The 17,515-nt window shown below is 39.0% G+C and overlaps 1 protein-coding gene across 2 annotated transcripts in view; it reads left to right on the top strand.

Annotated features, from left to right (window-relative positions):
* Positions 1–17,515, top strand: part of FAM110B (family with sequence similarity 110 member B) — a 150,772-nt gene that overhangs the window by 21,336 nt on the left and 111,921 nt on the right. The window contains exon 2 of one of the 2 annotated variants that reach the window (XM_047727566.1): positions 2,142–2,213. The exons of the other annotated variant lie outside the window; for it this stretch is intronic. The gene's annotated coding sequence lies outside the window, so the exon portion shown is untranslated. The remainder of the gene's footprint in view (positions 1–2,141; positions 2,214–17,515) is intronic. 2 annotated transcript variants of the gene reach the window in all.

Here is a 17,515-nt window from a genome sequence, read left to right as displayed (position 1 = left end):
TTCACCTGTCCACCCTCCCCTCTGGTAACCATCAGTTTGTTCTCAAGAGTCTGTATTTTTTTTTTTTTAAGATTTTATTTATTATTTATTTGACAGAGATAGATCACAAGTAGACATAGAGGCAGGCAAGCGGGGAGAGAGAGAGAGAGAGAGGGAAGCAGGCTCCCTGTCAAACAGAGAGCATGATGTGGGACTCGATCCCAGGACCCTGAGATCATGACCTGAGCCGAAGGCAGTGGCTTAACCCACTGAGCCACCCAGGCGCCCAAGAGTCTGTATTTTTGGTTTGTCTCTCTCTCTCTCTTTTTTTCCTTTGCTGGTTTGTTTTGTTTCTTAAACTCCACATATGAGTCAAATCACATAGTATTTGTCTTTCTCTTTCTCTGACTTTCTCTGACTTTGTATTTCTCTGAAATAATCACATGGCTTATTTCACTTAGCATTATACTCTCTAGCCCCATTTATGTTGTTGCAAATGGCAAGATTTCATTCAATTTTTATAGCTGAATAATATTCCTGGGTGTGTGTGTGTGTTTACCACACCTTCTTTATCCATTCATGTATGGATGGACACTTAAGCTGTTTCCATATCTTGGTTACTGTAGATAATACTGCTATAAACATAGGGGTGCATGTATCCCTTTGAATTAGTGTTTTTATATTTTTTTGGATAAATACCCAGTAGAGTGATTACTGGATGGAAGATATTTCTATTTTTAATTTTTGAAAAACCTCCGTACTGTTTTCCAAAGTGACTGCACCAGTCTGTATTCCTACCAATAATAGTACACAAGGGTTCCTTTTCCTCCACATCTTTGCCAACTCTTGTTGTTTCTTGTGTTTCTGATTTTAGCCATTCTGACAGGTGTGAGGTGATATCTCATTGTACTTTTGATTTGCGTTTTTCTGATGTTGCGTTATGTTGAACATCTTTTCCTGTGTCTGTTGGATGTCTTTTTTGGAGAAGTGTCTGTTCATGTCTTCTGCCCACTTTTAATCAAATTATTTGAGGTGGGTTTTTTTGTTTTGTTTTGTTTTGTTTTGTTTTTTTTTTTGGTGTTGAGTCGTATAACTTCTTTATATATTTTGGATACTGGGTGTCTGGGCAGCTCAGTCATTTAAGTATCTGCCTTTGCCTTAGGTCATGATCCCAGGTCCTGGGATCGAGTCCTACATTAGACACCCTGCTCAGTGGGGAACCTACTTCTTCCTCTGCCTCCCTCTCTATCACGAATAAATAAATAAAATATTTAAAATACATAAATAAATAAATATTTTGTATACTAACCCTTTTCAAATATGTCATTTGCAAATTCATTCAGCAGGTTGCCTTTTTAGTTTTGTTTTCTTCACTGTGCAGAATCTTTTCATTTAGATGCAGTCCGAAAGCCCATCTTTGCTTTTATTTACCTTACCTCAGGAGATACCTTATCCAATAAATTTTTACTCAAATACTGTATTTTTGATCCTGGATTTTTATTTAGTTCTATTTTAGAATTTCTATTCTATACTAATATATCTCAAATCTGCTCCCAGTATATGCTTATTTTTCTATATATTCCTTAAGATATTTATCGTAGTTGTTTTAAAGTTGTTAACTACTAGTTTCATGAATGGAGTCATCCATGTTTCTTTTCTTATTCACTAGGTTAATTCTTAATTATGGATCACATTTTTCTGTTTCTTTATATATTTTGTAATTTTAAAAATTGTATCCCAGATGGTGTAAATAAAACAGTAAAAACTGAAGTATAATATTTTGTTTCAAATCTCAGAGTGTGCAAGCTCTTCATTCTTCATGGAGATTAGGGTGAGGAGCTGGAAATTCAGATCCATTAGAATTCAGTTAAAGCCTGGGTTGCACTTTTAATCAGATTGAGTTCACCTGATCTCCTTTTTTTTTTCTTTTCTTATCTCTGTCAGTATTTCAACTGGGAGAGTGTTGGACTACCATTTTAGGTATTTTGATTCCCCTTCGCATTCAGAGCTTAAGGTACCATGAGAATGAATATGTGGGCTATGTGATTTCTCTTAGCTTTCTAACCTCTTCACTGTTGCTCTGTTGGTTTTTGGAGAGGCAGGTATGGGGGTAAATGGGAAGACTTACCAGTAATTTGCTGTTGCATTTGTTGTTCTTCCAGATTCCTGTTTGTCTGTCCTACCAGTTCACACTGTCCTGGAAGGCTGGTGTCTCCGTGTTCCTGCCAGCTCAGGTCTGTCTGTGGGATCTTCATCCTGCTCTACAGGCTAGCCAGGCCCAGCCTTCAGATACGCCGCCGACGCTGGCTTTCGTGAAGGGCTTGTTTCTTGTTGAAATTAGGTCTTGTTGAAATTAGGTCTTACTACTCTTTGCTAGACTGACCCACAGAAAAGTATGTTTTTATTTTGTCCAGGTGAAATTCCTTGCGACCACAAGATCAAAGGCCTTTTTACGTGCTCTGTATCCTAATTGGAAATGGAAGTCTCATATGCATTTTTTAAAGCAAATGCCCCACAGTTTGAAATCCCTCAGTGAGTTTTCTGGATTATGGTCAGGTTTGATCAATGGAGAACACTGGCAGGTGATCAGTGCAAGTTGAATGTGTTGGGTGAGATGCTTCTCCTTTTTCCTATTTCCAAGATTAAAATCGGATACCTATACAATTTTAATGAGCCACCCCTAGTTAAAGATAGCCAATAATAAAATGTCTGAAAGAGCATAAGAATAAAATCAAACCTTGTTCTCTGGCACTTGCCCTGAGACAGACTTCTTTTCAGTTATGAAATGGCCAATCAAATACAAGTCAGAAAACAGGAGAAGTTAAAGATACATAAAGTGGACCCATAGCTGTCTTAGTCTTTTTAGACTGCCGTAACAAACTACCATTGACCAGGTAGCTTAAGCAATAAACGTTCATTTCTTAACAGTTCTGGAGACGGAGAAGTCTAAGATCAAGGTTCAGGCAGATTCTTTGTATCATGAAGGCCCGTTTCCTGGTTCATGGACAACTGTCTAGTCTTGTGTCCTTACAGGGCAAAAGGGGTGAGGAAGCTCCCTTGTGTCTCTCTTACAAGGGCACTAATCCCACTTACGACCCCTCCGTCCTTATGATCTAACCACCTCCCAGAGGTACTGCTTCCTAATACCATCATAAGAGGTCCATTGCAATAACATTACTACCACTAATGGTTGAAACATGATGGATTATTTACTGTATTTCAGGTTTTGACCCAGTGGTATTGAATGTGTTGTCATTTAATTCAGAACAATTCTGAGTAGAACTGAGATTTAAATTGGTAAGTGTTTGTCTACAAAACAAACACTTGTAACTACTAAGCTATAAATACCCCCTTGTTTAACCACTTTTTTTATGATCAGTCCATTATTTAATATGTGTTTGATGGTCCTATCAATTCCTTTTTGATCAACCAGTAGCATTTTACCCAATACCTATTTTTTGTGAACAATAATGTGAAATGGTTATAAAAGAATTCCAAGACTATATTTTTTGAAGTATATAATTTATTTGGGGGAAATAAGGCTTATATACAATAGCCACACAGCCAAAAAGTGCTACAAAAAATGATGTAATAAATGCTGTATTTTATGGAGCAAGTTGTATTTTATATCATGCAGTCTGGTATTACCATCAAGATAGGTAAACTGGGATGCTTGGGTGGCTCAGTAGGTTAAGTGTCTACCTCCTGCTGAAGTCATGATCCCAGGCTCCTCAGCAGGGAGCCTGCTTTCCCTTTGCCTGCCGCTCTTCCTGCTTGTGTGTGCTTGCTTGTTCTCTCTCTCTGACAAATAAATAAAATCTTAAAAAATATGTATATAAGACTGATGAATCATAGACCTGTACCCCTGAAACAAATAATATATTATGTTAATTAATTGACTTTAAATTTAGAACAATCGAAAACAAAACCAAAAAGATGAATTATGTAATTTTGAAGTAGTTTACTACTATTAAAAAAAAAAAGATAAGAAAATTGTCTTAAATGTAACAGAGCCATTAATTCGATGTTTACTAATGGTGTCACTTTTTCCTGGCCGGGAATATATATATTAACACTCATTTCCCCGAAGCCCTAAAGACTGGGTATAGCAGACATGAAAAATGAAAAGTTCAGTCCTCAGCGAAACCGTACCCTAACTGATTTTACAGACATGCCAGGTGGGCTGGCTCTCATGCCCTACTTGCTCACTTGCTGGAAGCAGCGTTGGGAAGGAAGGCATGAGCAGCATCCTGTGGTCTGTGGATGCTCATCTTCCTGGATCCTGCTGGTACCGTCCAACTCTTGCTTTAATAAACACAGTGATTTCTGTCAGGACTATCCATTGACAAGGGCTTCACTGCTGAGATGCGTCTGGCTCTACATTTCTGTTCTGATGGCTAAAGCTTTCCTGTGATACGTGAGGTCAGGAGTGCCCACTAGAGGGGCGCCTGGGTGGCTCCATCAGTTAGGTATCTGCCTTCAGCTCTGGTCATGATCCTGGAGTCCTGGGATCAAGCCCCTGCTTAGACGGGAGTCCACTTCTCCCTCTGCACTTCACCCTGTTTGTGCTTGCTCTCTCTCTCTCTATCTCAAATAAATAAAATCTTTAAAAAATAAAAAGAAAAAAATAAGTACCCAGTAGACGGGCTACAACATGGATGAACCAGGAGGTCTTATGCTAAGTGAAATGAGCCAGTCTTTAAAGGATAAACGCTGTATAATCCCACTTACACGAAGTAGTTGAAGAAGTCCAGTTCATGGAGACAGAATTAGCAGTTGCTAAATATGGGGTGCAGGGCCACTGAGGGTGGGGGGAGGGGTGGGGGGGCAGAGTACAGAATTTATTTATTTATATTTAATGGGTACAGAATTCCAGTTTTTCGAGGTGAAAAGAGTTCTGGAGGTGGATGTTTGTGATGCTTGGACAAGAATAGGAATGTGTTGATGCCAGCGAACTGTACACTGGAGAATGGTTAAGATGGTAAATTTTATTTTATTTTATTTATTTTTTTATTTATTTGACACAGAGAGAGAAAGAGATCACAAGTAGGCAGAGAGGGGGAAGCAGGCTCCCTGCTGAACAGGGAGCCCAATGGCAGGGCTTGATCCGAGGACCCTGAGATCATGACCTGAGCCGAAGGCACAGGCTTAACCCACTGAGCCACCCAGGCACCCCAAGATGGTAAATTTTATATCAAGTGTATTATACGACTGATTAAGAAACCTAATAATATAAAACCTGATGTCTCAGTAAAAGCATGTATTTAAACGTTAAAAAAAATAAATGCCCAGTAGATTGCATTGCGTTTTATTAAGATTTTGCTTAGTTTTTATAGGACAGCAGAAAATGCCAGCATTGATGTTGGCATTGTTCTCTCCTTGCTTATTAATGAGACGAATAGCTTTTTAAAGAGAAAGCTAAAAGTAGAAGATTCTTTGGCCTGATATCATTGCCACCTGCTCTGGGAAGTACTTGAAAGGGACTCCAGTGATAGTTCTCACCTAGACAAAGGGCCCCAGACCTCGGCGTTGTTGAACAGTTTTAGTCTCTTGAGGACCAAATAAAAAACAACAGTGTGGGAAAGCCGCTGTGCCTGCATGTTTGATGAGCATAACGAGTGTGTGTGTGTTTTACAAACAGTGTAATTGATTCTTAGAGTCCTTGCGGTCCAGCATTGAATATATCATGGAGACTCATTTTTTTAAAGCAAAAAAAAAAAAAAAAAGTGAAGAGAGACAAAACATCTCATCAGCACCCTCTTTTTTTGGGATTTGGACATTCCTGGTAGAATGAGAAATCGCCAGTTTATGATCATAGTGGAAAACAGAATTTTGTGGACATAATTTCTTGGCATGGTAGGGTTATGTAAGTACTATTAGATAATTTTTATTTTTTGAGGAACATAGTGATTGATTTAATTACTCATTGATTTAATTTACTCATCCAAAAAGTGTAACTTAAAAAAGTGGAATTATCATATCCAGCAGTTCCACTTCTGGGTGTATGCTCAAAAGAACTGAAAGCAGGGTTTTGAAGAGGTATTTGTATACCCATGTTCATAGCAGTATGATATACAGTAACTGAAACATTCAAGCAACTCACGTGTCCATCGGTGGAGGAGTAAATTAGCAGAATGTGGTATGTGCATAGAATGCAATGGTGTTCAGCCTTCCAAACAAAGGAAATTCTGACACGGTCTACAACATGGATGAACCTTGAAGATAGACTAAGTGAAATGAGCCATCCCAAAAGGACAGATACCACATGATTCCACTTACATGAAATACTTAGAGTAGTCAAAATCATGGAGACAGAAAGTCGTTGTCAGGGGGAGGGGGGAGTGGGAATGGGATTTGCTGTTCAATGGGTACAGAGTTTCCATTCTATGAGATAAAGAGAGTTCTGGAAATGGATGGTGGTGATGGTTGCACAACATTAGGAATGCATTTAATCCCCCTGAACTGCACACTTAAAAATAGTTTTAGATGGTAAGTTTTGTGTTGGGTATCTTACCACAACAAAACATTTTTAAATATAACAATTTAAAGATCAGTTTCCAGAAAAGATAAATGCTTTTTGCCTTAGGTTAGGAGGTTCCTTACTGCTGCGCTTTTTTCTTGGAAGAAGTATTTTCCATAATGTAGGTTAATAAGGGATTTTGCACATAAAAATTTGAGTAACTACAAAATACATGTTTTCTGCAAATACTTTCTGCTGGACAAAAAAGTACAGTGACTTCGGAAGTTATATTTTGGATTTAGGAAATCTCTAGTGTTGTACAAGTTCAAAAGAAAATTTAAGTTTTATTTATTGAAGTAATCCCTTATACCCAATGTGGGGCTTGAATTTACAACCCCAAGATCAAGAATCATATGCTTTTCCTCCCTGAGCCAGCCAGGCACTCCACAAGTTTGAAAAAAAAATTTTTTTTTAAGAGTATTTATTTGAGAAAGAAAGGGAGAAAGAGAGCATGAGCAAGGTGAGGGGCAGAAGGAGAAGGGGAGAGAGAATCCATCCGCAGACTCCCTGCTGAGCCTGGAACCCCACACAGGGGGCTTGGTCCCAGGACCCTAAGATCCTGACCTGAGCCAAAATCAAGAGTCAGAGGCTCAACTGGCTGAGCCACCCAGGTGCCCCTCAAGTTTGAAAATTTCCAAGGAAGGAAGCTCCTCTGTTTCTTTCTTCCCAGGGTAGCATGTTAGTCCTGCGGAATATATCAGAATTACTCCTGCTTTATATTCACGTTGGTGCATCTAAATACTGTCCCACCCAGCTGTTGCAGGCATGTCAGCTGGGAACTACTTACCATAAACTGTTTGCTTTGGTGTTTTATTAATCTTTTCTAAATGAGATATTATTTCAGGTACTGACTCACAATCATTAAAAACCCTGGAAAAATGAAAATATTAGTAATTGGATTATAAACCAGTCAATAAGTGCTGGGTTTATAAACACATATTTGTATAATAAGCTCTGTGTTGAGTGTTAAAAGTGAATATTTGAGGGGTGCCTGGGTGGCTCAGTGGGTTAAGCCGCTGCCTTCAGCTCAGGTCATGATCTCAGGGTCCTGGGATCGAGTCCCACATCGGGCTCTCTGCTCAGCAGGGAGCCTGCTTCCCTCTCTCTCTCTCTCTGCCTGCCTCTCTGTCTACTTGTGATCTCTCTCTGTCAAATAAACAAATAAAATCTTAAAAAAAAAAAAGCAATTAAAAAAAAAAGTGAATATTTGAAATGACACTCTTAATACAAAATGTGTTGTTTGGAACAGGTGCATTTATCCTTAAGATAAATTTGTGACATGGACGCTGTAGTAGGCCGTTTACAGGTTTTTCCATTGGGGCATTTTTCAGAAATTTATATCTTGGATAGAACATTTCTTTGACCAAATATGGTTTGCTAAGTGTTATTGTTCATGGAGAATAGATGAACAAAAGTGATGGGCTACATTTGAGTAAATTTAATGAAACTTTCGAGTGTGCTTTTTTTTTTTGGTAAAGCCTAGAGAAATATAGGGATCTGTTTAAATTCAGTCTAAATACATTAATTATTGGAATACATAAAAAGCCTCTTTTGAAGGAGTCTTCACGGTATGTGAGGAGTTTTATGTGAGGTGATTATGGTCTTTTTGGTTTGAACCTCAAGAGAGTCTCTAGTTGTATAATCCTGTCTTTTTTAAAAGAAAGGGTAATTTTCTAGGTTTAGAAATCAATGGTTTATAATCAAGTGACTCCTGTGTACCTGGCATTTTTGCACATTTTGTTGAAATACCTTATCCCAGAGCAGGTAATATTTCCATTCCTTCATGGAAAAGCAGGCAGGACAAAGTTCAGGGGACGTTTGCCACATCCTGATTCCTTCACTACCTCCTTTATAACACATTGGCACGTAATCTTTGGTGATCCTTTCAGGTAAGGATACAATTATCTGCATTTTATGGACCAGGGAATCTGGGCTTTTAAGAGGTTAAGTTAGTTACTCAAGGTCACATAGTGAAGGTGGGAAAGCAAGATTTGAACCCAAATGACTTCACAATAGCCAAGAGTGTCCATGAGGTAATTATTTTAGTTCTGTTGCTCTATCCCATTGAAGGCTGCCTGGAATCATTAGAGGGTCTTAGAAAGTCTTCTGTAGCCCCAAGATGACACCATTTGCCTGGGCTCACTCTGTACCCACTACAAAATCCCAGTTGATATGCTGCTGATGGGTATAAGGACATAACAGAACTGGGGTATCTTGGAACCCCTGACTCATCAAAAGTATCTATGAAGTATCATGACCTGGGCTAAGTCCCAGGGATTAAGAGGACCAGGCAGGGGTTTAAGGTTCAGCAGGGAGATACAGCCGTAACTAATCTTTGGATCTGGGGTGAATGTTTTCATGGAGACCAAAGGCACCATGGACACAGAGAGGAGGAAGTGGTAAAGCGTGGAGGGCTCCTCAGAGGAGGGATTGTATGAATTTTGTGGAGGCCACGTGGGCTGAAGCCTCCAGACACATGTCAGGAGGTATGGGATATTTCAGGCGGTGAATGTAAGGCACAGCATGAAGGCAAGAAGGAGTGCAGCCCCATGAGCGTGTTCTGCAGTGATTCAGGACTGCTGGACCCAGCATATAAGGGAGATTGGCAGGAGAGGCGAATTTGTTAGGGTGCCCTGTCTGCCAGCACGAGGGGTGTTTGGCTTTGATCCTGTCCATGATACAGAGTCATTGGGAGAACAGAAGGATCGTAGGCATGAGGGTGGGTAGGCGGGCATGGTCCTCAACGGTTATGAGAAGGATCCATGCAGAAGGTTGGAAATCTGGGCGTTCGTTTGGGAGACAGGTTGTGGGATGACAGCACATTATGATGAAGTACTGGAAACAGAAGAGGGCTAAACTGTCAGCTGAGTGAACTTATGCTGCTCGGTCTCCCTACCTCATGAGGCAGTATCTTCAAAGTTGAGATTGGTCAGGGCTGGAATGCTCCTTCATAAGCCATATTTGCCCCTCTAACTTCTGCCCCTCAGAATGATGTCTCTTCCTTCCACCTTCCACCTCCACTTCCCTAGGTGATTGCAATATTGCTGGGTCTTTTCCCCATCGGCCTGTGCCTCAGTTTGTCAAGATCTGACAGTATGTAATGGTCTTACCAGAGCCTGGATTGTGTAGGAGGTACAGGGTGATTCCAGGCTTGTGCACGCTCTTGGGGACTAAAGCACTGGGTGGATGGCAACAGGTAGAAGATGGAGGCACCTAAGCTGGGCTTTGAAATGGGACTTGTAATGAGTACATCCAGAGTATAATGTCGTGTTATCTGCACCCTTACGTGGCTGGCCCATTTGAAGCACAGTAGTAACTTGTGTGTATGTATATGGAATTTGATAATTCTGTTAGCTCAGCTTGTGATTTCACTAGTATTTATGCCATAGGCAAAGAGTTGTGTGATAAACTCAGGCTTGTAGGTCTTTTTCATATTAATTAGTTTAGAACTCCTATCATGGAGTGCATTACTTACATTTTTTGGTTGATAAATTTTGGAAGGGCAAAGAAAGGGCTCTTTTGGTGTCTTTTCTCATCTAGTTACCAACAACATGGCAGCCCCTCAGAGAATATTTGTTGAATGAATGCCATTTTTTCCCTCTATATTTGACACTAATACTATAAAATTGTTCCATCTCTATACATTTAGAATCATGATTCTGCTACATAATATTTTAGCCATTTTTAACCTCTGAGTCAGCTGTAACTTTGATAAGCCTATATTAAGTATTTATTTACATTGTAGATAAACATGTCCTGTAGATCAGGTCAAAGCTCTGTGGATGCTTAAGAGCTGTTTCCCAAACAACATATCAAAGAGTTTTAAAGAATAATTTTGGAGTTGATTTATAAGCTGACCCATATTTCATCACGTTTCCATACTTGCTGGTTTTTTCCTATGCATTTCTTGGTAATTCTTCAGTCTTCTATATATTACCCTACATGGATCACCAACAGTTTTTTTTTTTTTTTAAGATTTTATTTATTTATTTGACAGAGATAGATATTTATCTGACAGAGATCACAAGTAGGCAAAGAGTCAGGCAGAGAGAGAGGAGGAAGCAGGCTCCCCGCTGAGCAGGGAGCCCGACCTGGGGCTTGATCCCAGGACCCTGAGATCATGACCTGAGCCGGAGGCAGAGGCTTTAACCCACTGAGCCACCCAGGGGCCCCATATTTTATTTGTTTATTTGACAGAGAGAGAGACAGAGAGAGCACACAATCAAGGGGGAGGGGCAGAGACAAAAACGGACTCCCCGATCCAGGACCCTGGGATCATGACTGAGCCACCCAGGCACCTCTGTATCACCAACAGTTTTAGGAAGACTTTTCTTTTACAATGAGGAGGTTTATTTTATTTTATTATTTGTTTAAAGAATTTAAAAAATATTATTTATTTATTTGATAGACCATGAGTGGTGGGGGGGGAGGGCAGTGGGAGAGGGTAAAGCAGACTCCCCAGCGAGCAGGGAGCTGGACTCAGAGCTCCTTCAGAGGACCCCAATGTCATGACCTGAGCTGAAGACAAACATATGCCCAGCTGAGCCACCCAGGCACCCCGAGGAGGTTTGTTTTAGACTACATTTTATTAGCCCACTTTCTGGAAATCTATTATAAAGCCAAAACATATTGGAATTGTTGAAAAATGGAATAATTTAGTTTTCCTATAAGCAGTAAATTTGACTGTTGGTTTTTTCTTTCTCTTTTTTGGTGGTCTCCAGGCTGGTACTTACCCACCACTGATTATTAAATATTTGAAGATGTGGAGTGCCATCTGCTGAAGGATTTTCAGGTCTTATTGATGAGGTTACTGATTTCCAGGTTACATGATGGTGGCCCAGAGTTTCGTTTTTAATCAGTTTTGTTGAAGTATACTGAATATATATTTGAATTCACTGATGTTAAGGGTATAATTCAGTGAATTTTCAACAGTATGCACAGGCATGTAGCACGACTACAGTCATGATATAGAACATTTCCATCCCCACCATACGTTCTGTCATCCTTGTTGCAGTCAGCCCCATCTCCCCTTGTAACATTAATCTATTTTCTACTGCTATAGTTTTGCCTTCTCAAAAAGTTCATATACATGGAATTGGACATTTAGTCCTTTGTGTTTGGCTTTTTAGTGTAAGGTTTCTGAGATTTACTTATATTGTCCTATGCATCAGTAATTCTTTAATTACTGAGTAGTGTTCCTTTGTGTGCTATACCGTAATTTATTTATTCATTAGTTATGGATAAATGAGTTCTTTCAGGTTTTGGGCTATTATGAGTAAGGCTACTATGAACATTCTTGTACAGGCCTTGGGAATTTGTGACTTTAAGTTTCTCTTGGGTAAATACCTCAGTGTGAAATTGCTGGGTCATATGGTGTGTGTTTAACTTTATAAGAAACTGCCCAGTTGGACAGAAGAAAGAGAATTAAGGAGTCGGTCCCATTTGCAATTGCAACAAAACCATAAGATACCCAGGAAAAAACCTGGGAATAAACCTTTGCCTCTAACCAAAGAGGCAAAGGATCTGTACTCAGAAAACTATACAATACTCTTGCAAGAAATTGAGGAAGACACAAAGAAGTGGGAGAATGTTCCATGCTCATGGGTTGAAAGAACAAATATTGTTAAAATGTCTGTGCTACCTAGAGCAATCTCAATTCAGTGCAATCTCTATCAAAATACCATCAACTTTTTTCACAGAGCTGAAACAAATAATCCTAGAATCTGTATGGATCAGAAAAGACCCCAAATAGCCAAAAGAATGTTGAAAAAGAAAAACAAAGCTGGTGGTATCACAATCCCAGACTTCAGGCTCTGTAACAAAGCTGTGAACATTAAGACAGCATGGTACTGGCACAAAAACAGACACATAGATCAATGAAACAGAATAGAGATCCCAGAAATGGACCCTCAATGCTATGGTCAACTAACCTTGACAAAGCAGGAAATGGAAAAAAAAGATAGTCTCTTCAACAAATGGTGTTGCAAAAATTGGACAGCCACATGCAGAATGAAACTCTACCATTTCCTTACACCACACACAGAAATAGACTCAAAATGGATGAAAGACCTCAATGTGAGACAGGAATCCATCAAAATCCTAGGAGAACACAGGCAGCAACCTCAGTGACCTCAGCTGCAACAACTTCTTGCTAGACACTTCTCCAAAGGCAAGGGAAACAAAAGCAAAACTGAACTATTGGGACTTCATCAAGATAAAAATCTTCTGCACAGCAAAGGAAATAGTCAACAAAGCTAAAAGACAACTAACAGAAAGGAAAAAGATGTTTGCAAATGTCTTATTAAATAAAAGACAAGTATCCAAAATTCATCAAGAACTTATTAGACTCAACACCCAAAAACCAAATAACCCAATCAAGAAATGGGTAGAAAACTTGAATCAACATTTCTCCAAAGAAGACATACAAATGGCCAACAGACACATGAAAAAGTGCTCAACATGACTCAGCATCAGGGAAATGCAAATCAAAACCACAGTGAGACATCACCTCACACCAGTCAGAATGGCTAAAATTAACAAGTCAGGAAACAACAGATGTTGGGGAGGATGTGGATAAAGGGGAACCCTCCTGTGCTGTTGTTGGGAATGCAAGCTGGTACAGCCACTCTGGAAAACAGTATGAAAGTTCTCAGAAAGTTGAAAATAGAGCTACTCTATGACCCAGCAATTGCACTACTAGGTATTTACGCCAAAGATACCAGTGTAGTGATTTGAAGGGGCACCTGCACCCCAATGTTTGTAACAGCGACGTCCATAATAGCCAAACTATGGAAAGAGCCCAGATGTCCATCAGCAGATGAATGGGTAAAGAAGATGTGGTGTGTATCTATCTATCGATCTAGATAGATCAATAGATAGATATATGATGGAATATTATGCAGCCATCAAAAAGTGAAACCTTGCCATTTGCAGCAATGTGGATGGAACTAGAGGTTATTATGTTAAGTGAAAGAAGTCAACAGAGAAAGACAATTATATGATCTCACTCATGCAGAATTTAAGAAAAAAAGAATCATAGAGGAAGAGAGGAAAAAATAAAACAAGACAAAATCAGAGAAGGAGACAAACCATCAGAGACTCTTAATCACAGGAAATTAACTGAGGGTTACTGGAGGGGGAAGGGCGTTCAGAGGATGGAGTAACTGGATGGTGGACATTAAGGAGGGCATGTGATGCAATGAGCATGGGGTATTATATAAGACTGATGAATCACTGACCTCTGCCTCTGAAACTAATAATACATTATATGTTAATTAATTGAATTTAAGTTAAAAAAAAAAAAGAAATTCACCATTTATCTTTCAAAGTGCCTGTGACTTTTTGGATTTTCTGCCAACATTGTATAAGGCTTCTAATTGCTTTATATCCTTACAAACACTTGATATTTTTGCCCTTTTAAATTTAGTCATTCTTGTGAGTTTTTAGTGTTATCTCGTTAAGGTTTTACTTTGAATTTTCCTACTGACTAATTATATTGAATATCTCTTCCTGTGCTTACTTGACATTTGTTTATTTTCTTTTTGCAAGTGTTTAAATCTTGTCGCCCCCTCCCCCAGTGGTTTGGTTTGTTTGTTTGTTTTTTGTTTTTTTTTGGGGGGGGGGTCTGGCACTCAGTTTTAGTACCATGAATGAGTGATTATGAAGAAATATAAGGGAGGTATTTTGTTGCTGACTTATTTTCAAGAAAGGAATCCCATTCAAAGGATGATTTTGTTTCCCGCACCATTTTTTTGCTGTTTTGAGCATGATTAGAGGGAGTCTTCTGTTATCTGTTGGTTTATTTTAATTTATCTTGCCCTTCTTCGCTACCTATACAGTTGACTTTTGAACAGTACAGGAGTGAGGGGGCTGATCCCTTTCCATGCAGTAGAAAATCCCCGTGTAACTTTTAACTCCCCCAAAACTTTACTAATGGTCTGCTATTGACCAGAAGCCTCACCTATAACATGAACAGTCAATTCACACATACTGTGTATGTTATATGTACTATATATTATATTCTTACTGTAAAATAAGCTGGAGAAAACAAAAATGTTATTAAGAAAATCATAAGGAAGAGAAAGTACATTTATAGTACTGTACTGTTTTATTAAAAAAAAGAAAATCAGGTATAAATGGACCCTCACAGTTGAAACCCATGTTGGTCAAGGGCCAACTGTTCTGTTGACAAAATCTGTCAACTTGTATTCTCTGAGAAAACCTGAGTGATTCTATTAACTAGCTCTCTAAGCAAACGTTCACACATATACATTCATCACGTGCAAATCTTGACTCAGTCAGATGCCACTGTGAAAGCCTCCTTAATTATCTCCCTCATCAGCCTCCAGAGAGCGAGGACACTGTCTCATGCTTTTGGGTTCCTTTGCACCTGGCACTGTGCAGTATGAATAATCGAGGAGTCAACAAATGACTGTTGATGATAATAAGTTGCTGATCTAGGTAAATTAAGTGCTCTTGAGTGATTCCAGAATTTTAGAGAATAAGGGTTCTGTCTGAACTGGTGGATCTAATAGGGAAATATCTTGAAATTCTTACTTTACAAACTGCTTATATAAGCTTTTACTGTAGAACACCTACATTTTGCTTGCTAGCTATCTATAAAATCTTCTAGAAAATGTGTTGTAGCAAAGCTATGATTATGATTTGACTGTGAATAAGAGAGGGAAAGAGAGGGAAAGTCTATTTTTAGAGTAGACGTATCTAGGTTAGATACATTTAGGGTATTATTCTTCAACCCGATCATAATGATGTGACTTTGACATTTCTCAGTCATTAGAAGAAGAGCTGACTTCTGTGTTGTTTTTCTCTTCAAATTTTATTTCCGATTTCTCATGGGCATGAATGGCTTAATCTGTTTTTTTCCAGTGGAGCAAAAGGCAGAGTATGTTTTTGATAATTTTGAGTAGTGTTTCATATTAACATAAAGTGAAGTTGACTTACCGAGTGGTGTTCACGCTGTGTAGAGTAAGAGATTTGTAGAAAACAGATGAAATTACAAGCTCTGAAGCGTTTATTTATGGAAAGTAAAATCCAGTTATGATCTAACAGAGAGCACTTGATTGGCATCTCTGAAATCTGAGGTCCAGGACCTGCTGAGCTGTGTGACTTTGGAAAAGTCAGCTCACCATTCTGGGCTTTCATTTCCTTAGATGTGGAAGGAGTGGATTTACAACACCTGACCACGCAATCCTAGCTTGAAACTATGTGCTGTGAATTATTTCTATCAGGATGGCTTTAACGTCACATGGCGACTTTGAGGAAAAATCCAATCCTGAAATTCGTTTAGGGTATTATTCTCCAACCCGATCATAATGATGTGACTTTGACATTTCTCAGTCATTAGAAGAAGAGCTGACTTCTGTGTTGTTTTTCTCTTCAAAAGTGTTAGAAGGAAAAGGCAAAAATAATGATAAAGATGAAAAGGATTTTTTTTTAAAAGGAATTTTTGATACAGTTTAGGGCAAAGCAAAAAATGCTCGTTGGAAAAATTGTTAAATATAAAACTTTTTACTTTGTTATTATGAGTCACCATCAATCTCAAATACCTCTGGGCCCAATTTAATTAAAAATTTCTCTAATGCTTTGTTAAATATAAATGATTTTATTCGTTTGAATTCTGGAATCATCTATTTCTTCAGGTGGATAAAACTTTAAATTGCAGGTAGTAAATAATCAAAAAGAGCTGTAGAACTTGGGAGTGCATATTTCTATTTTAATCTGGTGCTAATTGTTACTTTATATTCTTGCTGAACATGGTTAGGTACAGGGACAAAGGAAAGAAGATTGTTTTGAAAGTTTTAAATGTGTGGGAAGTATCAGTCTTAGTTGTTATTTAAATAGACATTTTCAGGCTTTCTTTTTCTTTTTCTTTTTTTTTAAAGCTCTGCAAAATCTGGGTCAAGATTTGCAGCCTTACTAATAAACTTCCGACATACCGTTCATTACACATTACTCCACAAAGAAGATAATGAGGGTTGGGACATTGGCATTGACCTTAGTGAAGTGGTTCTAAGCCATTGTTTGTCGAAGTCACAAGTGCCTCCTTAAAAATTTTACTGTGGATTACTACTACATCCATGGAAAATATACAGTAAATCTCAATTTAAAAAAAAAAGAAAAGATACCTTTTGCAGTTGGAGCATTTTCCTTCTCTGTCTCTAGCTCCCACTTTCAAGTAAACAAAGACGTAGTTATTTGGATTGATGATATACAAGGAAAGCAGATGCTGGAGAAGATGTTTAGATTTTCCACCATGGTATTTTCTTGGTGCGTTGCTGGATATTCAGATAACAATTCTTTCGGAATGAATCCAAATACAATGAAAGCATTTATGTGTCAGAAGACCTGTGGACTGGACTTTGGGTCACGTATTCCTGGGACCATTGAGCTGTGCCAGCTTTGAGGTTGGATTTCGGTTTCCTTGTTGTGAGTTTCTTCAGGGAAACTTGAGGGGTGGGTCCCAGCCAGATTTAAGAGTTGGCTTGTGGATGAGGGGGTTCAGCTCTGACTGCACCAGCCCTGGCCCCTTTCCTATCTGCTCTCATAGCCCTTCTCTTAGGCGGGATGGAGGGCAGCCGTGGAGAGCCAAATTCTTTGGGGTCGGTGGATAAGACTGTGGCTTTGGTGTTCTGAGGATCTAGGCCCTGCCATGTAATGTATGTGATGCTGGGAAAGCTGTTTGCTCTGTGCCCCGGTGTTTCATCTGTCAAGTCAGGATAATAGCAGTGCCATTTCATAGGATTATTGTGAGCATTTAATGAGTGAGCTGCAACATAGAAGGGTGCATGCGGGATGCTTAGTAGCTTTTGTTACAATCCCCTTCTGCAGAGCAGAGATAATCACATTCACTTCTCATGTTTCCTAGAAGCATGAAAAGAGGTGGTCCTATACCGTTGACCTTTAAACAACATGGGTTTGAACTGCGTAGGTTTACTTATATGCAGATTTTTTCCCATAAACATATGTACAGTATTGTAAATGTATTTTCTCTTCCTT

This window comes from Lutra lutra, chromosome 4, assembly GCF_902655055.1.
Source record: "Lutra lutra chromosome 4, mLutLut1.2, whole genome shotgun sequence".
In the NCBI taxonomy this organism is placed as follows: Eukaryota; Metazoa; Chordata; class Mammalia; order Carnivora; family Mustelidae; genus Lutra; species Lutra lutra.
Note: the sequence above shows the minus strand (reverse complement) of the source record. Positions and strands in the feature narration are given on the sequence as shown.